This window comes from Panulirus ornatus, chromosome 29, assembly GCF_036320965.1.
Source record: "Panulirus ornatus isolate Po-2019 chromosome 29, ASM3632096v1, whole genome shotgun sequence".
NCBI lineage: Eukaryota > Metazoa > Arthropoda > Malacostraca > Decapoda > Palinuridae > Panulirus > Panulirus ornatus.
In genome coordinates, this window is record NC_092252.1 from 23,192,210 (window position 1) to 23,212,224 (window position 20,015).

The 20,015-nt window shown below is 40.6% G+C and overlaps 1 protein-coding gene across 4 annotated transcripts in view; it reads left to right on the plus strand.

Annotated features, from left to right (window-relative positions):
- LOC139758189 (cytoplasmic dynein 1 light intermediate chain 2-like) overlaps positions 1-20,015 on the plus strand; it is a 391,163-nt gene that overhangs the window by 290,923 nt on the left and 80,225 nt on the right. For 2 of the 4 annotated variants that reach the window (XR_011714787.1, XR_011714788.1), the window contains exon 6: positions 13,185-13,355. The exons of the other annotated variants lie outside the window; for them this stretch is intronic. The gene's annotated coding sequence lies outside the window, so the exon portion shown is untranslated. The remainder of the gene's footprint in view (positions 1-13,184; positions 13,356-20,015) is intronic. 4 annotated transcript variants of the gene reach the window in all.

Below are 20,015 nucleotides of genomic sequence, written 5' to 3' on the forward strand. Positions count from 1 at the left end.
CCAAACCATTTCAAAACACCCTCTTCTGCTCTCTCAACCACGCTCTTTTTATTTCCACACATCTCTCTTACCCTTACATTACTTACTCTATCAAACCACCTCACACCACACATTGTCCTCAAACAGCTCATTTCCAGCAGATCCACCCTCCTGCGCACAACTCTATCTATAGCCCACGCCTCGCAACCATACAAAATTGTTGGAACCACTATTCCTTCAAACATACCCATTTTTGCTTTCCGAGATAATGTTCTCGACTTCCACACATTCTTCAAGGCTCCCAGGATTTTCGCCCCCTCCCCCACCCTATGATCCACTTCCGCTTCCAAGGTTCCATCCGCTGCCAGATCCACTCCCAGATATCTAAAACACTTTACTTCCTCCAGTTTTTCTCCATTCAAACTTACCTCCCAATTGACTTGACCCTCAAACTTCAGTGGGAACTTCAGTGAAGGGGGTTAATGGGGAGGTGATAACAAATATTGATGATGTGAGAATGAGATCGAGTGAGTATTTTGAAGGTTTGTTGAATGTGTTTGATGATATAGTGGCAGATATAGGGTTCTTTGGTCGAGGTGGTGTGCAAAGTGAGAGGGTTAGGGAAAGTTCTTTGGTAAACAGAGAAGAGGCAGTTAAAGCTTTGCGGAAGATGAAAGCCGGCAAGGCAGCTGGTTTGGATGGTATTGCAGTGGAATGTATTAAAAAAGGGGGTGATGTATTGTTGACTGGTTGGTAAGGTTATTTAATGTATGTATGACTCATGGTGAGGTGCCTGAGGATTGGCGGAATGCGTGCATAGTGCCATTGTACAAAGGCAAAGGGGATAAAAGTGAGTGCTCAAATTACAGAGGTATAAGTTTGTTGAGTATTCCTGGTAAATTATATGGGAGGGTATTGATTGAGAGGGTGAAGGCATGTACAGAGCATGAGATTGGGGAAGAGCAGTGTGGTTTCAGAAGTGGTAGAGGATGTGTGGATCAGGTGTTTGCTTTGAAGAATGTATGTGAGAAATACTTAGAAAAGCAAATGGATTTGTATGTAGCATTTATGGATCTGGAGAAGGCATATGATAAGAGTTGATAGAGATGCTCTGTGGAAGGTATTAAGAACATATGGTGTGGGAGGCAAGTTGTTAGAAGCAGTGAAAAGTTTTTATCGAGGATGTAAGGCATGTGTACGTGTAGAAAGAGAGGAAAGTGATTGGTTCTCAGTGAATGTAGGTTTGCGGCAGGGGTGTATGATGTCTCCATGGTTGTTTAATTTGTTTATGGATGGGGTTGTTAGGGAGGTGAATGCAAGAGTTTTGGAATGAGGGGCAAGTGTGCAGACTGTTGTGGATGAGAGAGCTTGGGAAGTGAGTCAGTTGTTGTTCGCTGATATACAGCGCTGGTGGCTGAATCATATGAGAAGCTGCCGAAGCTGCTGACTGAGTTTGGTAAAGTGTTTGAAAGAAGAAATTAAGAGTAAATGTGAATAAGAGCAAGGTTATTAGGTACAGTAGGGTTGAGGGTCATGTCAATTGGGAGGTAAGTTTGAAGGGAGAAAAACTGGAGGAAGTAAATTGTTTTAGATATCTGGGAGTGGATCTGGCAGCAGATGGAACCATGGAAGCGGAAGTGAATCATAGGGTGGGGGAGGGGGCGAAAATTCTGGAAGCCTTGAAGAATGTTTGGAAGTCGAGAACTTTATCTTGGAAAGCAATAATTGGTATGTTTGAAGGAATAGTGCTTCCAACAATGTTGTATGGTTGCGAGGCGTGGGCTATGGATAGGGTTGTGCGCAGGAGGGTAGATGTGCTGGAAATGAGATGTTTGAGGACAATCTGTGGTTTGAGGTGGCTTGATTGAGTAAGTAATGTAAGGGTAAGAGAGATGTGTAGAAATAAAAAGAGTGTGGTTGAGAGAGCAGAAGAGGGTGTTTTGAAATGGTTTGGTCGTATGGAGAGAATGAGTGAGGAAAGATTGACCAAGAGGATATATGTGTCAGAGGTGGAGGGAATGAGAAGTGGGAGACCAAATTGGAGGTGGAAAGATGGAGTGAAAAAGATTGTGAGTGATCAGGGCAGGAACATGCAGGAGGGTGAAAGGCGTACAAGGAATAGAGTGAATTGGAACGATGTGGTATACTGGGGTCAACGTGCTGTCAATGGATTGAACCAGGGCATGTGAAGCGTCTGGGGTAAACCATGGAAAGTTGTGTGGGGCCTGGATGTGGAAAGGGAGCTGTGGTTTCGGTGCATTATTACGTGACAGCTAGAGACTGAGTGTGAACAAATGTGGCCTTTGGTGTCTTTTCCTAGCACTACCTCGCACACATGAGGGGGGAGGGGGCTGTTATTCCATGTGTGGTGAGGTGGCGATGGGAACAAATAAAGGCAGACAGTATGAATTATGTACATGTGTATATATGTATGTGTCTGTGTGTGTATATATATGTGTACATTGAGATGTATAGGTATGTATATTTGCATGTGTGGACGTGTTTGTATATACATGTGTATGTTGGCGGGTTGGGCCATTCTTTCGTCTGTTTCCTTGCGCTGCCTTGTTAACGCGGGAGACGGCGACAAAGCAAAATAAATAAATAAATAAATATCCAAGGCATGTGTACAAGCAGGAAGATATGACAGTGATTGGTTATCAATGAATGTCGGTTAGCGGCAAGGGTGCGTGATGTCTCCGTGGTTGTTTAATTTGTATATATTTATAAGGATGTTAGGGTGGTGAATAGGGTTGTTAGGGTGGTGAATTCAAGAGTTTTGGAGGGAGGGGCAAGTATGCAGTCTGTTGTGGATGAGGGCTTGGGAAGTTTGTCAGTTGTTGTTCGCTGATGATACAGCACTGGTAGCAGATTTGGATAAGAAACTGCAGAAGCTGGTGACTGAGTTTGGTGAAGTGTGTGAAAGAAGAAAGTTGAGAGTAAAAGTGAATAAGAGCAAGGTTATTAGGTACAGTAGGGTTGAGGGACAAGTCAATTGGGAGGTAAGTTTGAATGGAGAAAGACTGGAGGAAGTGACTTGTTTTAGATATCTGGGAGTGGATTTGGCAGCGGATGGAACCATTGAAGCGGAAATGAGTCACAGGGTGGGGACGGGGCGAAAGTTCTGGGAGCATTGAAAAATTTATGGAAGGCAAGAACATTATCTTGGAAAGTAAAAATGGTTACATTTGAAGGAATATTGGTTCCAACAATGTTATATGGCAATGTTGTATGGATCTGAGGTTTGGGCTATAGATAGAGTTGTGCAAAGGATTTTGGATTTGTTGGAAATGAGATGTTTTCGGACAATATGTGGTGTGAGGTGGTTTGATCAAGTAAGTAATGAAAGTGTAAGAGAGTTGCATGGCAATAAAAAGATTGTGGTCAAGAGAGCAGAAGAGGGTGTTATGAAATGGTTTGGTCACATGGAGAGAATGAGTGAGGAAGGATTGACAAAGAGGATATATTTGTCAAAGGGGAGGGAACGAGAAGTGGTAGACCAAATTGGAGGTGGAAAATTGGGGTGCAAAAGATTTTCAGCGATCGGGGCTTGAACATGCAGGAGGGTGAAAGATGTGCAAGGAATAGAGTAAATTAGAACGATGTGGTATACTGGGGTTGATGTGCTTGTCAGTGGATTGAACCAGGGCATGTGAAGCGTCTGGGGTAAACCATGGAAAGTTTTGTGGGGCCTGGATGTGGAAAGGGAGCTTTTCCTAGTACTACTTCGTGCGCATGTGGGAGGAGGAGGTTGTCATTTCATGTGTGTTGGGCTGGCGACGGGAATGATTAAAGGCAGCAAGTATTAATTATGTACATGTGTATATATGTATATGTATGTGTATGTATATATATGTATACATTGAAATGTATAGGTATGTATATGTGCATGCATGGACGTGTATATATATACATATGTATGTGGGTGGGTTGGGCCACTCTTTCGTCTGCTACCTTGCACTACCTCGCTTACGCAGGAGACAGTGACAAAGTGTAATAGATATAAAAATAAAGAAGTATGTTCATATTTATTATACTTATCTCTATCAGCTCTATCATATGCCTTCTCCAGACCCATAAATGCAACATACAAATCCATTTGCTTTTCTAAGTATTTCTCACATACATTCTTCAAAGCAAACACCTGGTCCATACATTCTCTACAACTTCTGAAACCACACTGCTCTTCCATAATCTGATGCTCTGTACATGCTTTCACCCTCTCAATCAATACCCTCCCATATAATTTTCTAGGAATACTCAACAAACTTATATCTCTGTAATTTGAGTACTCACTTTTATCCCCTTTGCCTTTGTACAGTGGCACTATGCAAGCATTCCGCCAATCCTCAGGCACCTTACCATGAGTCATACATACATTAAATAACCTTACCAACCAGTCAACAACACAGTCACCCCCTTTTTTTTTTATTATAAATTCCACTGCAATACCATCCAAACCTGCTGCCTTGTCGGCTTTCATCTTCCGCAAAGCTTTTACTACCTCTTCTCTGTTTACCAAATCATTCTCCTTAACTCTCTCACTTTGCACACCACCTCAACTAAAACACCCTATATCTGCCACTCTATCATCAAACACATTCAGCATACCTTCAAGATACCCACTCCATCTCTTTCTAACATCACCACTACTTGTTATCAACTCCCTATTATCCCTCTTCTGAAATTCTCTTTTGTTCCCTTGTCTTACACGCTATATTTATCTCCTTCCAAAACATCTTTTTATTCTCCCTAAATTTTAATGATACTCTCTCACCCCAACTCTCATTTGCCTTCTTTTTCACCTCCACACCTTTCTCTTGACTTCCTGCCTCTTTTTTATTATACATCTCCCAGTCATTTGCATTATTTCCCTGCAAATATCATTCAAATGCCTCTCTCTTCTCTTTCACTAACAATCTTACTTCTTCATCCCACCACTCACTACCCTTTCTAATCTGCCCACCTCCCATGCTTATCATGCCACAAGCATCTTTTTTGCAAGCCATCATTGATTCCCTAAATACATCCCATTCCTCCCCCACTCCCTTTACGTCCTTTGTTCTCACCTTTTTCCATTCTGTACTCAGTCTCTCCTGGTACTTCCTCACACAAGTCTCCTTCCCAGGCTCACTTACTCTCACCATTCACTTCACCCCAACATTCTCTCTTCTTTCCTGAAAACCTCTACAAATCTTCACCTTCGCCTCCACAAGATGATGATCAATCATTCCTACAGTTGCACCTCTCAGCACATTAACATCGAAAAGTCTCTCTTTCACACACCTATCAATTAACACGTAATCCAATAACGCTCTCTGGCCATCTCTCCTACTTACATAAGTATACTTATGTATATCTCTATAAACCAGGTATTCCCAATCACCAGCCCTTTTTCAGCACATAAATCTACAAGCTCTTCACCTTTTTCATTTACAACACTGAACACCCCATATATACCAATTATTCCCTCAACTGCCACATTACTCACCTTTGCATTCAAATCACCCATCACTATAACCTGGTCTCATGCATCAAAACTACTAACACACTCACTCAGCTGCTCCCAAAATTCTTGCCTCTCATGATCTTTCTTCTCATGCCCAGGTGCATGTGCACCAATGATCACTCATCTCTCTCCATCCACTTTCAATTTTACCCATATCAATCTAGAGTTTACTTTCTTACACTCTATCACATACGCCCACCACTCCTGTTTCAGGAGTAGTGCTACTCCTTCCCTTGCTCTTGTCCTCTCACTAACCCCTGACTTTACTTCCAAGACATTCCCAAACCACTGTTCCCCTTTACCCTTGAGCTTTGTTTCACTTAGAGCTAAAACACCCAGGTTCCTTTTCTCAAACATACAACCTATCTCTCCTTTTCTCTCATCTTGGTTACATCCACACACATTTAGACACCCTAATCTGAGCCTTCGAGGAGGATGAGCACTCCCCGCATGACTCCTTCTGTTTGGAAAGTATTAAGAATATATGGTTTGGGAGGCAAGTTGTTAGAAGCAGTGAAAAGTTTTTATTGAGGATGTAAGGCATGTGTATGTGTAGGAAGAGAGGAAAGTGATTTGTTCTCATTGAATGTTGGTTTGCGGCAGGGGTGTGTGATGTTTCCTTAGTTGTTTTATTTGTTTATGGACGGAGTTGTTAGGGAGGTGAATGCAAAAGTTTTGGAAAGTGGGGCAAGTATGCAGTGTGTTGTGGATGAGAGAGCTTGGGAAGCAGTCAGCTGTTGTTCGCCGATGATACAGCGTTGTTGGCTGATTCATGTGAGAAACTGCATAAGCTGTTGAATGAATTTGGTAAAGTGTGTGAAAGAAGAAAGCTGAGAGTAAATGTGAATAAGAGCAAGGTTATTAGGTACAGTAGGGTTGAGGGACAAGTCAGTTGGGAGGTAAGTTTGAATGGAGAAAAACTGGAGGAAGTGAAGTGTTTTAGATATCTGGGAGTGGATTTGGCCGCGTATGGAACCATGGAAGCTGAAGTGAATCATAGGGTGGGGGAGGGGGCAAAAGTTCTGGGAGCGTTGAAGAACGTGTGGAAGTCGAGAACATTATATTGGAAAGCAAAAATGGGTATGTTTGAAGGAATAGTGGTTCCAACTATGTTGTATGGTTGCGAGGCGTGGGTTATAGATAGAATTGTGCGGAGCATGATGAATGTTCTGGAAATGAGATGTTTGAGGACAATACGTGGTGTGAGGTGGTTTGATCGAGTAAGTGATAATAGGGTAAGAGAGATGTGTGGTAATAAAAAGAGTGTGGTTGAGAGAGCAGAAGAGGGTGTTTTGAAATGGTTTGTTCACATGGAGGGAATGAATGAGGAAAGATTAACCAACAAGATATATATGTCAGAGGTAGAGGGAATGAGGAGAAGTGGGAGACCAAATTGGAGGTGGGAAGATGGAGTGAAAAAGATTTTAAGTGATTGGGGCCTGAACATGCAGGAGGGTGAAAGGCGTGCAAGGAATAGGGTGAATTGGAACAATGTGGTGTACCGGAGTCGACATGCTGTCAGTGGATTGACCAGGGCATGTGAAGCGTCTGGGGTAAACCATGGAAAGTTGTGTGGGGCCTGGATGTGGAAAGGGAGCTGTGGTTTCGGTGCATTATACATGACAGCTAGAGACTGTGTGAATGAATGGGGCCTTTGTTGTCTTTTCCTAGCGCTACCTCGTGCACATTCGGGGGGGAGGGGGTTGTTATTTCATGTGTGGCGAGGTGCCGATGAGAATGAATAAAGGCAGACAGTATGAATTATATACATGTATATATATGTATATGTCTGTTTGTGAAAGGGGGTGACTGTATTATTGACTGGTTGGTAAGGTTATTTAATGTATGTATGACTCATGGTGAGGTGCCTGAGGATTGGCGGAATGCGTGCATAGTGCCATTGTACAAAGGCAAAGGGGATAAGAGTGAGTGCTCAAATTACAGAGGTATAAGTTTGTTGAGTATTCCTGGTAAATTATATGTGAGGGTATTGATTGAGAGGGTAAAGGCATGTACAGAGCATGAGATTGGGGAAGAGCAGTGTGGTTTCAGAAGTGGTAGAGGATGTGTGGATCAGGTGTTTGCTTTGAAGAATGTATGTGATAAATACTTAGAAAAGCAAATGGATTTGTATGTAGCATTTATGGATCTGGAGAAGGCATATGATAGAGTTGATAGAGATGCTATGTGGAAGGTATTAAGAATATATGGTGTGGAAGGCAAGTTGTTAGAAGCAGTGAAAAGTTTTTATCGAGGATGTAAGGCATGTGTACATGTAGGAAGAGAGGAAAGTGATTGGTTCTCAGTGAATGTAGGTTTGCGGCAGGGGTGTGTGATGTCTCCATGGTTGTTTAATTTGTTTATGGATGGGGTTGTTAGGGAGGTGAATGCAAGAGTTTTGGAAAGAGGGGCAAGTATGAAGTCTGTTGGGGATGAGAGAGCTTGGGAAGTGAGTCAGTTGTTGTTCGCTGATGATACAGCGCTGGTGGCTGATTCATGTGAGAAAGTGCAGAAGCTGGTGACTGAGTTTGGTAAAGTGTGTGAAAGAAGGAAGTTAAGAGTAAATGTGAATAAGAGCAAGGTTATTAGGTACAGTAGGGTTGAGGGTCAAGTCAATTGGGAGGTAAGTTTGAATGGAGAAAAACTGGAGGAAGTAAAGTGTTTTAGATATCTGGGAGTGGATCTGGCAGCGGATGGAACCATGGAAGCGGAAGTGGATCATAGGGTGGGGGAGGGGGCGAAAATTCTGGGGGCCTTGAAGAATGTGTGGAAGTCGAGAACATTATCTCGGAAAGCAAAAATGGGTATGTTTGAAGGAATAGTGGTTCCAACAATGTTGTATGGTTGCGAGGCGTGGGCTATGGATAGAGTTGTACGCAGGAGGATGGATGTGCTGGAAATGAGATGTTTGAGGACAATGTGTGGTGTGAGGTGGTTTGATCGAGTAAGTAACGTAAGGGTAAGAGAGATGTGTGGAAATAAAAAGAGCATGGTTGAGAGAGCATAAGAGGGTGTTTTGAAATGGTTTGGGCACATGGAGAGAATGAGTGAGGAAAGATTGACCAAGAGGATATATGTGTCGGAGGTGAGGGAACGAGGAGAAGTGGGAGACCAAATTGGAGGTGGAGAGATGGAGTGAAAAAGATTTTGAGTGATCGGGGCCTGAAGGGTGAAAGGAGGGCAAGGAATAGAGTGAATTGGATCGATGTGGTATACCGGGGTTGACGTGCTGTCAGTGGATTGAATCAGGGCATGTGAAGCGTCTGGGGTAAACCATGGAAAGCTGTGTAGGTATGTATATTTGCGTGTGTGGACATATGTATATACATGTGTATGGGGGTGGGATGGGCCATTTCTTTCGTCTGTTTCCTTGCGCTACCTTGCAAACGCGGGAGACAAAAAAAAAATGGCTTTTTGTGTATATATATGTATACGTTGGAATGTATAGGTTTGTATATTTCTGTGTGTGGACGTGTAAGTATATACATGTGTATGTTGGTGGGTTGGGCCATTCTTTCATCTGTTTCCATGCGCTACCTCGCTAACGCGGGAGACAGCGACAAAGTGAAGTATATAAATAAAATATTATTATACTATATCGCTGTTTCCCACATCAGTAAGGTAGTGCCAGGAAGCAGATGAAGAATGGCCCCTCTACTCAGATGTAGATACATACATATGTAAATGCCCATACACTCACATACACATATCAGCATATACATACACATACACAAACATATACATATTTATACATGTACATATTCATACTTGCTTGCCCTCATCCATTCCTCTGGCTACCCCATCCTCCAGGAAGTAGCATCGTTACCCCCTACTTCAGTGAGTTAGCACTAGGAAAACTGACAAAAAGGCAGCATTTTTTAACACTCATTCTCTATCTGTCATGTGTAATGCACCGAAACCACAGTACCCCATCTACATCCAGGCCCCACAGACCTTTCCATGGTGTATCCGAGACACTTCACATGCTCTAGTTCAGTCCATTGACAGCAAGTCGACCCCAGTATACGACATCGTTCCAATTGACTCTATTCTTTGCATGCTTATCACTTTCCTGTATGTTCAGGCCCTAATCACTCAAAATCTTTTTCACTCCATCCTTCTACCTCCAATTTAGTGTTTCTTTGTCAATCTTTGCTCACTCATTCTCTCCATATTTCCAAACCATTTCAACACACCCTCTTCTGCTCTCTTAACCATACTCTTTTTATAGCCACACATCTCTTTTACCCTTTCATCATTTACTCGTTCAAACTATCTCACACCACATATTGTCCTCAAGCATTTCATTTCCAACACATCCACCCTCCTCCATACAACCCCATCTGTAGCCCATGCCTCACAATATAACATTGTTGGAACTACTATTCCATCAAACATACCCATTTTTGTTCTCCGAGATAATGTATTCTCCTTCTGCACATTCTTCATCGATCCCAGAACCTTCACCCCCTATAGTCTCCTTCTGCAACACTCGGGGACTTCATGGGAAGTATTCTTTCTCATGCCACTTGCCTCTCATGTTCATGCCACATGTACTTCCCTAAATGCATCCCATTCCTCACCTACTCCCCTCATGTCATTTGCTCTCACCTTTTGTCATTCTACACCCAATCTCTTCCGGTACCTCCTCACAAAAGTCTCCTCTCTGAGTTCACTTATTCTCACCGCTCTCTTCTCCCTGGCATTTTTTTTTTTTTTCTTTAACCTCTACAAATCTTCACCTTCACAAGATAGTGATCAGACATCTCTGCAACTGTCCCTCTCAGCACTTTAACATCCAAAAGTCTCTCTTTTACGTACCTGTCCATTAACACGTTATCCAATAATGCACTTTGATCATCTCTCCTACTCACACACCTATACTTCTGCATATCTCTCTTTTTAAACCAGTCACTAGTCTTATTTTAGCACACAAATCCTCAAGCTCTTCACCATTTCCATTCACCACCAAGTATAACCTCAGCTGCCACATTACTCACCTTCACATTTTAATCACCCATCACTATAACCCAATCTCGTGCATCAATGCTGCTGACACACTCGCCTCACTGCTCCCAAAACATTTGCCTCTTGTGATCTTTCTTCTCATGACCAGATGCATACCCACCAGTAATCAACCAGCTCTCTCTATCCACTCTCAGTTTTACCCACATCAGTTTGGATTTTACTTTCTTACACTGTCATACACACACACACAGCTGCTGTTTCAGGAGTAGTACTACTCCTTCCTTAGCTCTTGCCCTCTCACCAACCCCTGACTTCACTCTTAAGACTTTTCCAAACCATTCTTCCCCATTGCCCTTAGCAGCTTCATTTCACTAAGAGCCAGAACATGGTAATGAATGTTACATGGTATAATGATTCCATACTGTACAAACTTTTAAACACTTAATGTTGCGCTATATCATGACCATGTTGTACCAGGAAACTTTGTTCTTTGTTCATCTCTCTGAACTTAGAAAAGTCTCTTTACTGTGAGTACATCACTCATGTAGTTATACAACCACCTTTCAATACTTTTAGGAATTCTCTCTCTTTATTAGTGTTTTCCTGGATATCTTCATCTTAATTCATCTCTGATCACTATATTTATTAACACTCAGAGTCTTTCCTCCTCCTAGTGTAAAGCTTTCTGAATTTTGAGAAATTGAAAAAAAAAGCATTGTAGATTGATTTAATGATGTTAGCAGTTGTAATCCCTTTAAGCCTCTGTAGTGGTATGATAATTTGTAAGCCTGGTTGTGAGCCTGTTTCCACCACAGAACTGTCATCAATGGGCCTAAATAGATTATCATTATCATATATTATGTCTTCGATATCACTCTTCAGCAGAATTGAATCCAGTCTCTTCCCATGGTGCTGTGCCTTTATATTTTTGGCTGTCTGATGCATGGTTTGGTAAGGGTACCCTCACCATGTTTTTTTTTTTTTTTTCCTGTTGGGTAAATGGCAGATGTCAGATATGTGAGGGAAAATTATGACTGCTGGTGAGATATTTTAACTGTATATGGCTCATGGCTATTCCAGGAGGTACAAAATCAGATAGGAAACATCAGCAAGTTTCTTGTATATGTGTTGTATGTGTGTAGGACTTGTCTCAAGTGCATGAAATGCATGTGTAGGATTGAAAGAGTTAAACAAAAGCAAGGTAACACATCCTTTTTTAGCATTTACATTAACATTCATCCAATTACCCATTTCAGTAGGAGTCATCTGCAGTGTGCTCATATTGTAGAAGCCATACATTAACTTTCTTTTAATGATCTACGTATCATACCCCCGTCAAGACATATTTCAGTCTTATTTTTTACCTCGTGATAAATCTTTTTGTGAGCAACAAACTCTGCATGTACACTTTCTTCTGTCTACATCAGTAAAGTTTTGCAATAAAGATAGTTTTCATGCACTGACATGTTTCTTTAACACTCTTTGCTCAGCTTTTATAGCACCATTAAAGTTTTTTGAACAATATTATATGTACTTTTCTTGACTGCCTCTATTCTATACCTTGTAATTACTTCATAAATTTTTTCCTTTTCTGTATGCATTAGCTCTGTTACTTTTTTTCATGTTATATCCCTTCATCCTCTTGAGTATGTTGCATGAAATCACTTGCGTTAATGCCTCAGCTTTTCAGATTTCCTCGTATGTAATTTCCTTTCATTACTCTTCGTGAAATTATGAACACAGATCTCTGATGGAACTAATTGGATCCATAGTTAATGTTGAGCCCATAGGGGAAAGGAGAAAAGTTTGTGGTTGCTTACCACCATAAAAGTATGAATAATTTTTCCTACAAGCAAACTTATTTTACTGTCTTTGGTTGAAAACACACTACAAACACATGTTTACTTTTCACCCATTTTTCCATCCTTTCATTCAGCAGATACTTTGTATGTGTTCGTAGCATTTGCTTGTCCTCTGCATAATCCTAACTTTTACTGGTTTATTGAGTTTGATTGAATACCATTTATGTCTTTTCAGACATCGTATTTTCCTCATTAACTTCATTGTTTCACTCTGAAAAACCTTTATTCTCGCTGACTGTTGTAATTACTTTAATTCTCAGTTTTCTGAAAAGTTTGCCAGTTAAGAAAATAGGTAAAGTTTTTGCAATCAAGAATGCACATGCAAGTACAAAATGGAGTCACTGTATTTTATCTTTGTCAGCATTTCTTGAATGCTAAGTTTTTAGAATGGCTTTCTGAAATTGTAGTGTCTTAAGTTTTTGATTGAAGTTTGTGAATTTGACTTTTCAAAAGGTCATACAATAAAAAAATGAGCATATTGAATACAGGACATAATATTATTATATGTTACTGATGCCTCAGAATCCATGAGACATTATATAAATGGCCCTTGAGGGTTGTTATTCCAATTTTGGAGGTGTTTTGTTCATTTTTTTCTCAGCTACTTAAAAGTTAGAAGAGTGATGATGCATTTTGGAAAACAAAATAGGGTTTGCATTATGATAGTCTATAATTTATATGTATGTAAAGTTTTGTCTTGGACAGTATCTTCTGCAGGGTGTATATAACAGTATGCATGAAAATCTTGCCTTTCTTGCAGCTGAGAATGCTACAGTTACCTATAACTAACTATTCAGGCTTTTGTTATTTTGAGCAGGGTAGACCATTTTGGCTGCCAAAAATTGTTCCTTTCCTCCCAACCCCAGTTGCTCAGATCTGAAAGTTTTGGAGGGCCCACAAGACATTGACCCCTGGTATGGCCACTTTGGTATGCTGCCTGAAGTACATGTTGCTTGAAAGCAAGTTATCTAAAGGGCGCTTTTTCATGGTGAACAACTCCTTCCGTGCTTCATTCCCAGTTGAAAGCTCAGATGTTGGTGAGTACGTAAATACAGTAAACTTTTCTAGGAATGACAATGAATTAGGAATTGAGGTCTTTGATTTTGTTATCTCAGGATGAGATGTCCAAGTCTTCCAAGCAGTTTTCGTTTCTTTATACACAAAGATGAAACCACATCGTAATCAGTAATTAAGTGAAAGCCAGTTAGAGGCTTTGCTTTCTTTCTATCTGTATCATTGGCATTAGGATGATTGGGAATGACTGGTCTTTTCCCCTTTCATATCTAAACAAGAGAATCCGTAGGACACTTCCAATTCAACAGATTTGATTAAAACGTAATGTGACATTTTTAACTGGATGAAAACTCCTAACACTCAAGAAAATTATACTGTTAGTGTTAGCTTTTGTATCCCCTACTTCATTGGTGGTAGGCATATAGTAGTATCTCAACTTGTATGTCAATTTGTATGTCCAGTTCATGTGTCCAGTCCCAAACTTTATTGTCTGATCACTGTCACTGCTGATTCAAGTTGGATTTCAGTCAAACTTGGTGAGATTACCTCTCAGACTGCTCCACAGCTCATGTACAAAGTTGGAACTGACTCATGCATCTGCATGCTTATTCATGCTTACGTTTTCAGTTCAGTTCCTGAGCATGAGCTTAGCTTGATCATATTGGATTTTTATCAAATATTGCGAGCTTACTTTTTTGTCAGCAGCTTTAGTAGAAAGATTCAGCGTATTTGCATGTTAGGTAAAGATATTCTCTTATATGTTTTGAATTCTTGTTTCTGATCAAAGGTTTAACTTCAGGATTTTAGATTTTTTTAACAGTTAGTGACATTAATTTTGCTACTTCTTGACTTAAGTTTAGAAATGGAAGAAAATGATAAATCCTTCTCAGAAGCTTTATTACCCAGCATTTGCCAGATCTAGACATTGATTTATATGAGAATATGCCTATTACAAGAGTCTCCTAGGTATTTTACCAGACAAATTTTTGATACTCTCTCAATGTTTAAAAGTACTTGACTGTATATCTGTAACTACTCAGAACATGACAGCTTTAAGCATTTTTTTTCTTATGCCCAATTGCCTCTCCAGCCTTAGGAACAAACAAAAAATGGGCTTCATTTGCACTCTTCCTCCTTGAAGCTGTTGTGAATAATTTATCTAAACCTAAGCATGCTGTCAACATCTGAACTCCACAGACTACCCTGAGGTTTACCCTGACCTTTTATATGCCCTCATTCAGCCTTTTAGCAGCACGTTACACACATATACCACATTGTTCGAGTTCATTCTGTCCCATGCAAGCCTCTCATTCCCCTGAATGTTCATTAACACCTAACTTTTGTCTCCTTTAATCTCCCCCTCTTTCTTGCTGCCTCCATGTCAGACACAAAATTCCTCTTAGTTTTTCTTTGCCCATCCTCTGCACATATTAAAACCATTTTAGCACAGCCCTCTTGGCTCCTATCACACCACCAACAAATACCCATCTTTTACACCCTGATTCCATTGGCAATCGTTACCCACACTGTTTATATCATCATAAGGCATATAGTTTCTAACTCATCCACTAACGTCCGATCTTTTGTGTTCAAGGCCTGTTTGACACTGTCATTACCACTTCAACCTCAGAACTACAGGTCTTAGCTGTAACACATATTGACACATGAATATCCTAATGTTCAGGTCCTTATACCTGCATATCTCATTAACACCGGACTTTTGTATCCTTCTTGATCTCCCCCTCCTCCCTGCTCTCTAAGTCTGGCACATAATTCCTCCTAGCCTTTTTTTGCTCATCCTATGTACATATTAAAACCATTTTAGCACAGCCTTTTGGCTTCCTTTATCACACCACTAATTGATACCTCTCTTTTACACTCATTTTATAGGCAAACAGCCCCCTTACACTATATTATCTTCAGGCATATAATTTTCAGCTCATCCACTATCTTCTTATCTTTTGTATTCAAAGCCCAAGACTTATATCTATTTAACACTGTCATTTCTGCTTTGTCTTCGGAAATACTGATCTTTGCTGTAACACATGTTGACCTTTCTTGTTAATTGATGCTAGGTATAAAACAACAAATGTGTAAAGGTTTATGTAAGCTGTTTTAGAGTAATACACTGACATATTTTTTGTTGCACTTGTTTGCTGTTTCTCACATTAGCAATGTGGCACCAGGAACAGATGAAGGAATAGCCTCATATGCGTACATTCATTTTCTAGCTGTTATGTATAATGCACTGAATACAGAGCTCCCTGTCCACAACCTGACCCAAGAGAGCTGTCCGTGGATTCTCGTGACTGCTACATAAGTCGTGTTTTAGCCCATAAACAGCACATTACTCCTTCTATACCACATCAATCCAATTTGCTCTTATCACTTGAATGCTTTACATCCTTTTGAATCTTCAGAATATTCAAAACCTCTTTTAATCCATCTTTCTGTCTTTTCTATGGTTCCCTTTTTTTTTTTTTTTTTTTTTTACTTTTTTGGCAAATTTACCCTTCTAGTCATTCTCTCCACATCTCCTTTGTATGTCCAGATCATTTCAGTGCTTCCTTTCAGCTTTTTCATACATACTCCTCATACTTACCCTCCTCTTTTTTGGCTAATCATTTCTTGCCAGATGAACCCTTCTCACATCACTTACAGTCCTCAGACATTTAATATCCAACACATTCAGGTTCTGAACTTTGTCATATAGAACCCATGCTTTGCATCCATACAACACTGATGGGACCACTTTATCATCAAACATACCCATCTTTTCCCTTACAGACAAAGATGTCTCTTTCCTTACATTCCTCATTGTGCCTAGGACCTTTGCCCTTCACGCACTTTATAGCTCCTTTCAGATCCCATGGTTCCATTCACTTTCATGTCCACTTCCATTTATCAAAAACAATATCCAGTTTTCAGATACTCTCCTCTGAAAATCATGCTCCAAATAAGCTCTCTTTCTTTAATGTAAAACCTAATGACCTTGCTCTTACTGATATTTAATTTCAACTTCCTTTTTGCACACTCTCCCAAACTTAGAACCCTCTATCTGCAGTTTCTCATTCAGATCTTCCTGTGGAGCTGTGCCATCAGCAAACAATAACTTACTCACCCCCTAGGCCCTCTCAACCTATGGGAGACTGCAGACCTGCCCCTCTCTCCAGGACTGTTGGATTTACTTCCCCACTGCCCCATCCATAACCAGATTGAACATCCATGGTGACATCACATACCCCTCCCACAGACCCACCTTTACCAGAAACAGCTCACTATCCCCTCTTCCTGTTCATGCACATGCCTTACTCTCATGATAAAACCTCTTCATTGCTTCTAATAGAATTCTTCCCACATCATATATTCATAACACTCTCCACAAAAGTTTCTCTATCAATAGACCCTCTCATGTGCTTATTCCAGATTCATAAATGCCACAGAACAAATCCTTCTGTCCCTTGTAAGTATTTCATTCACATTCTTCAAAGCAAACACATGATCAACCTATCCTGCTCCTGGAGCTGTAGTGTTCCTCCCAGCCTGATGCTCTTGCATGCTACCAGCCTATCAGTCACCACTCTCTTATACGACTTACTAAGTTCACTCAACAAACTTTTGCCTCAGTAATTTGAACATTTATGTTTATCCCCCTAACCTTTTTGAAGAGGCATTCCTCCACTCCCCAGGTACACATACATTGAAAATACTAACAAACCGGTCAACAACTTAGTCTACCCCTTTTTAAGAAATTCAGCTGCCATCTCATCCACTCTTGTTACTTTGCTGCAGTTCATCTTATGCAAGACTTTCACCGAATTGTATGCCATTCATACATGTTCCATGCATCAGAAATGATTGGAGAAAGAAAATTATTTGTATGTGGCATTTATGTACCTGGAGTTGCCTTGTGGATAGTGCTACAAATATAAAATGTTGGGGGAAAGCTACTAGGTGCAGTAAGAAGTTTTTGTCAGGAAAGTAAGGCTTGTGTGCAAGTTGGAAGTGAGGAGTGAAAGTGGTTTGGTTGAACATGAATACATGGTGGTTGAATATGGGTACATGGTAGAGGTGTGAAATGTCACTATGACCATTTAATATGATCATGGATATAGTGGTGGGAGAGGTTAATGCAAGGATCTTGGAAAGAGGAATGATTTTAAAGTATGCTTGGGATGAGATGGGGAGGGGAAGCAAGGAGGTAACTTCTTTTAAGGAGGAATGGTTTTACAGTATGCTGGGGATAGGATGGGGGAGCAGGAGCAAAGAGGTAACTTATTTATTGTTTGCAAATGACATGGTGCTGATGGCAGACTTTAGAGAGAAACTGCAGAAGCTGGTGTCCAAGTTAAAGTGAGTGTGTGAGAGGAGTAAGTTAAGAGTTACTGTGAATAGAAATGAGGTAATGAGGAGTAAGGGGGGCAAGACAATATGGGTTGTGTATGATTTTGGAGATGGGTCAGAACTCAGAGAGTTGAATTACAGAGAAAGGCTAAAGGGTTTAGATTTGCCCACCTTGGAAGGGAGAAGAGTGGATGGTGGCCTGATCTTAATCTTGAATTTTTTCAAACAGATCAGTGACATAGACAGTGAACAGTTATTTGAGAAATGTAGGGATAGAGCAACCAGAGTACATAACATGAAATTAAGCAAGGAACTTTAAAAAGGGTACAAAGAACTTCTTTTAACTGCAAACCATAATGCTAGTGCTCTATCAGTTGCATCCAAGAACCCTCTGACATTGTACCAACCCGTCACAAACTTACAGTGCTACTTCCTGCTTTTAGAACATGGCTTTCACAACTCTTTCTCTGCCCAGACAAGATATTTGTTCTGATAATCTGTGGCTCATTTTGTATTCCTAGCTTCTGAATGATTTCACATCTCATCCATAGATGTCATTGGCAGCATAAGAGCACTGTTGGAAAAAAATATTATGTCGAAGTAACAAATGACTTGTCAAAGTACATGTGCATCATTATCAATGGGAAGCCAGATGTGTGCATTGACTAATATAGTTGATTATATACAGTAATGTTGAATTATTTTTTATTATTTTTTATTATACTTTCTCGCTGCTTCCCGCATTAGCGAGGTAGCGCAGGGAAACATGAAAGAATGGCCCAACCCACCCACATACACATGTATATACATACATGTCCACAGACACACATGTACATACCCATACATTTCTACATATACATATATATACATACAAAGACATATACATATATACACATGTACATAATTCATACTTGCCGCCTTTGTTCATAACCGTTGCCACCCCGCCAGGCATGAAATTACAACCCCATCCCCCCACATGCGTGTGGGGAAGCCCTGGGAAAAGACAACCAAGGCCACATTTGTTCACATTCTCTAGCTTTCATGTATAATGCACCGAAACCACAGCTCCCTTTCCACATCCAGGCCCTACAAAACTTTCCATGGTTTACCCCAGATGCTTCACATGCCCTGGTTCAATCCATTGACAGCACGTTGACCCTGGTATACCACATTGTTCCAATTCACTCTATTCCTTGCACACCTTTCACACTCCTGCATCTTCAGGCCCCTATCACTCAAAATCTTTTTCACTCCATCCTTCCACCTCCAATTTGGTCTCCCTTTTCTCCTTGTTCCCTCCATCTCTGACACATATATCCTCTTTGTCAATCTTTCCTCACTTATTCTCTCCATGTGACCAAACCATTTCAATACACCATCTTCTGCTCTCTCAACTACACTCTTTTTCATTACCACACATCTCTCTTACCCTTTCATTACTTACTCAATCTAACCACCTCACACCACATATTGTCCTCAAACATCTCATATCCAACACATCCACCCTCCTCCGCACAACCCTATTTATAGCCCATGCCTCACAACCAAATAACATTGTTGGAACCTCTGTTTCTTCAAACTTACCCATTTTTGCTTTCTGAGATAATGTTTTCGCCTTCCACACATTTTTCAATGCTCCTAGAACTTTTGCTGCTTCCCCCACTCTGACTCACTTCCGCTTCCATGGTTCCATCCGCTGCCAAATCCACTCATAGATATATAAAACACTTCACTTTCTCCAGTTTTTCTCCATCCAAACTTACCTCCCAAATGTACTGTACCTAATAACCTTACTCTTATTCACATTTACTCTCAGCTTTTTTCTTTCTTACACTTTACCAAGCTCAGTCACCAGCTTCTGCAGTTTCTCACCCGAATCAGCGACCAGCACTGTATCATCAGCAAACAACAACTGACTCACTTCCCAAGCCCTCTCATCCTCAACAGACTGCATACTTGCCCCTCTCTCCAAAACTCTTGCATTCATCTCACTAACAACCCCATCCATAAACAAATTAAACAACCATGGAGACATCACGCACCCCTGCCACAAACCAACATTCACTGAGAACCAGTCACTTTCCTCTCTTCCTACTCGTACACATGCCTTACATCCTTGATAAAATCTTTTCACTACTTAAAGCATCTTGCCTCCCACACCATATACTCATAATACCATCCACAAAGCATCTGTATCAACTCTCTAATATCCCTTCTCCAGATCCATAGTTTTACATACAAATCCATTTGTTTTTCTAAGTATTTCTCACATACATTCTTCAAAGCAAACACCTGATCCACACATCCTCTACCACTTCTGAAACCATACTGCTCTTCCC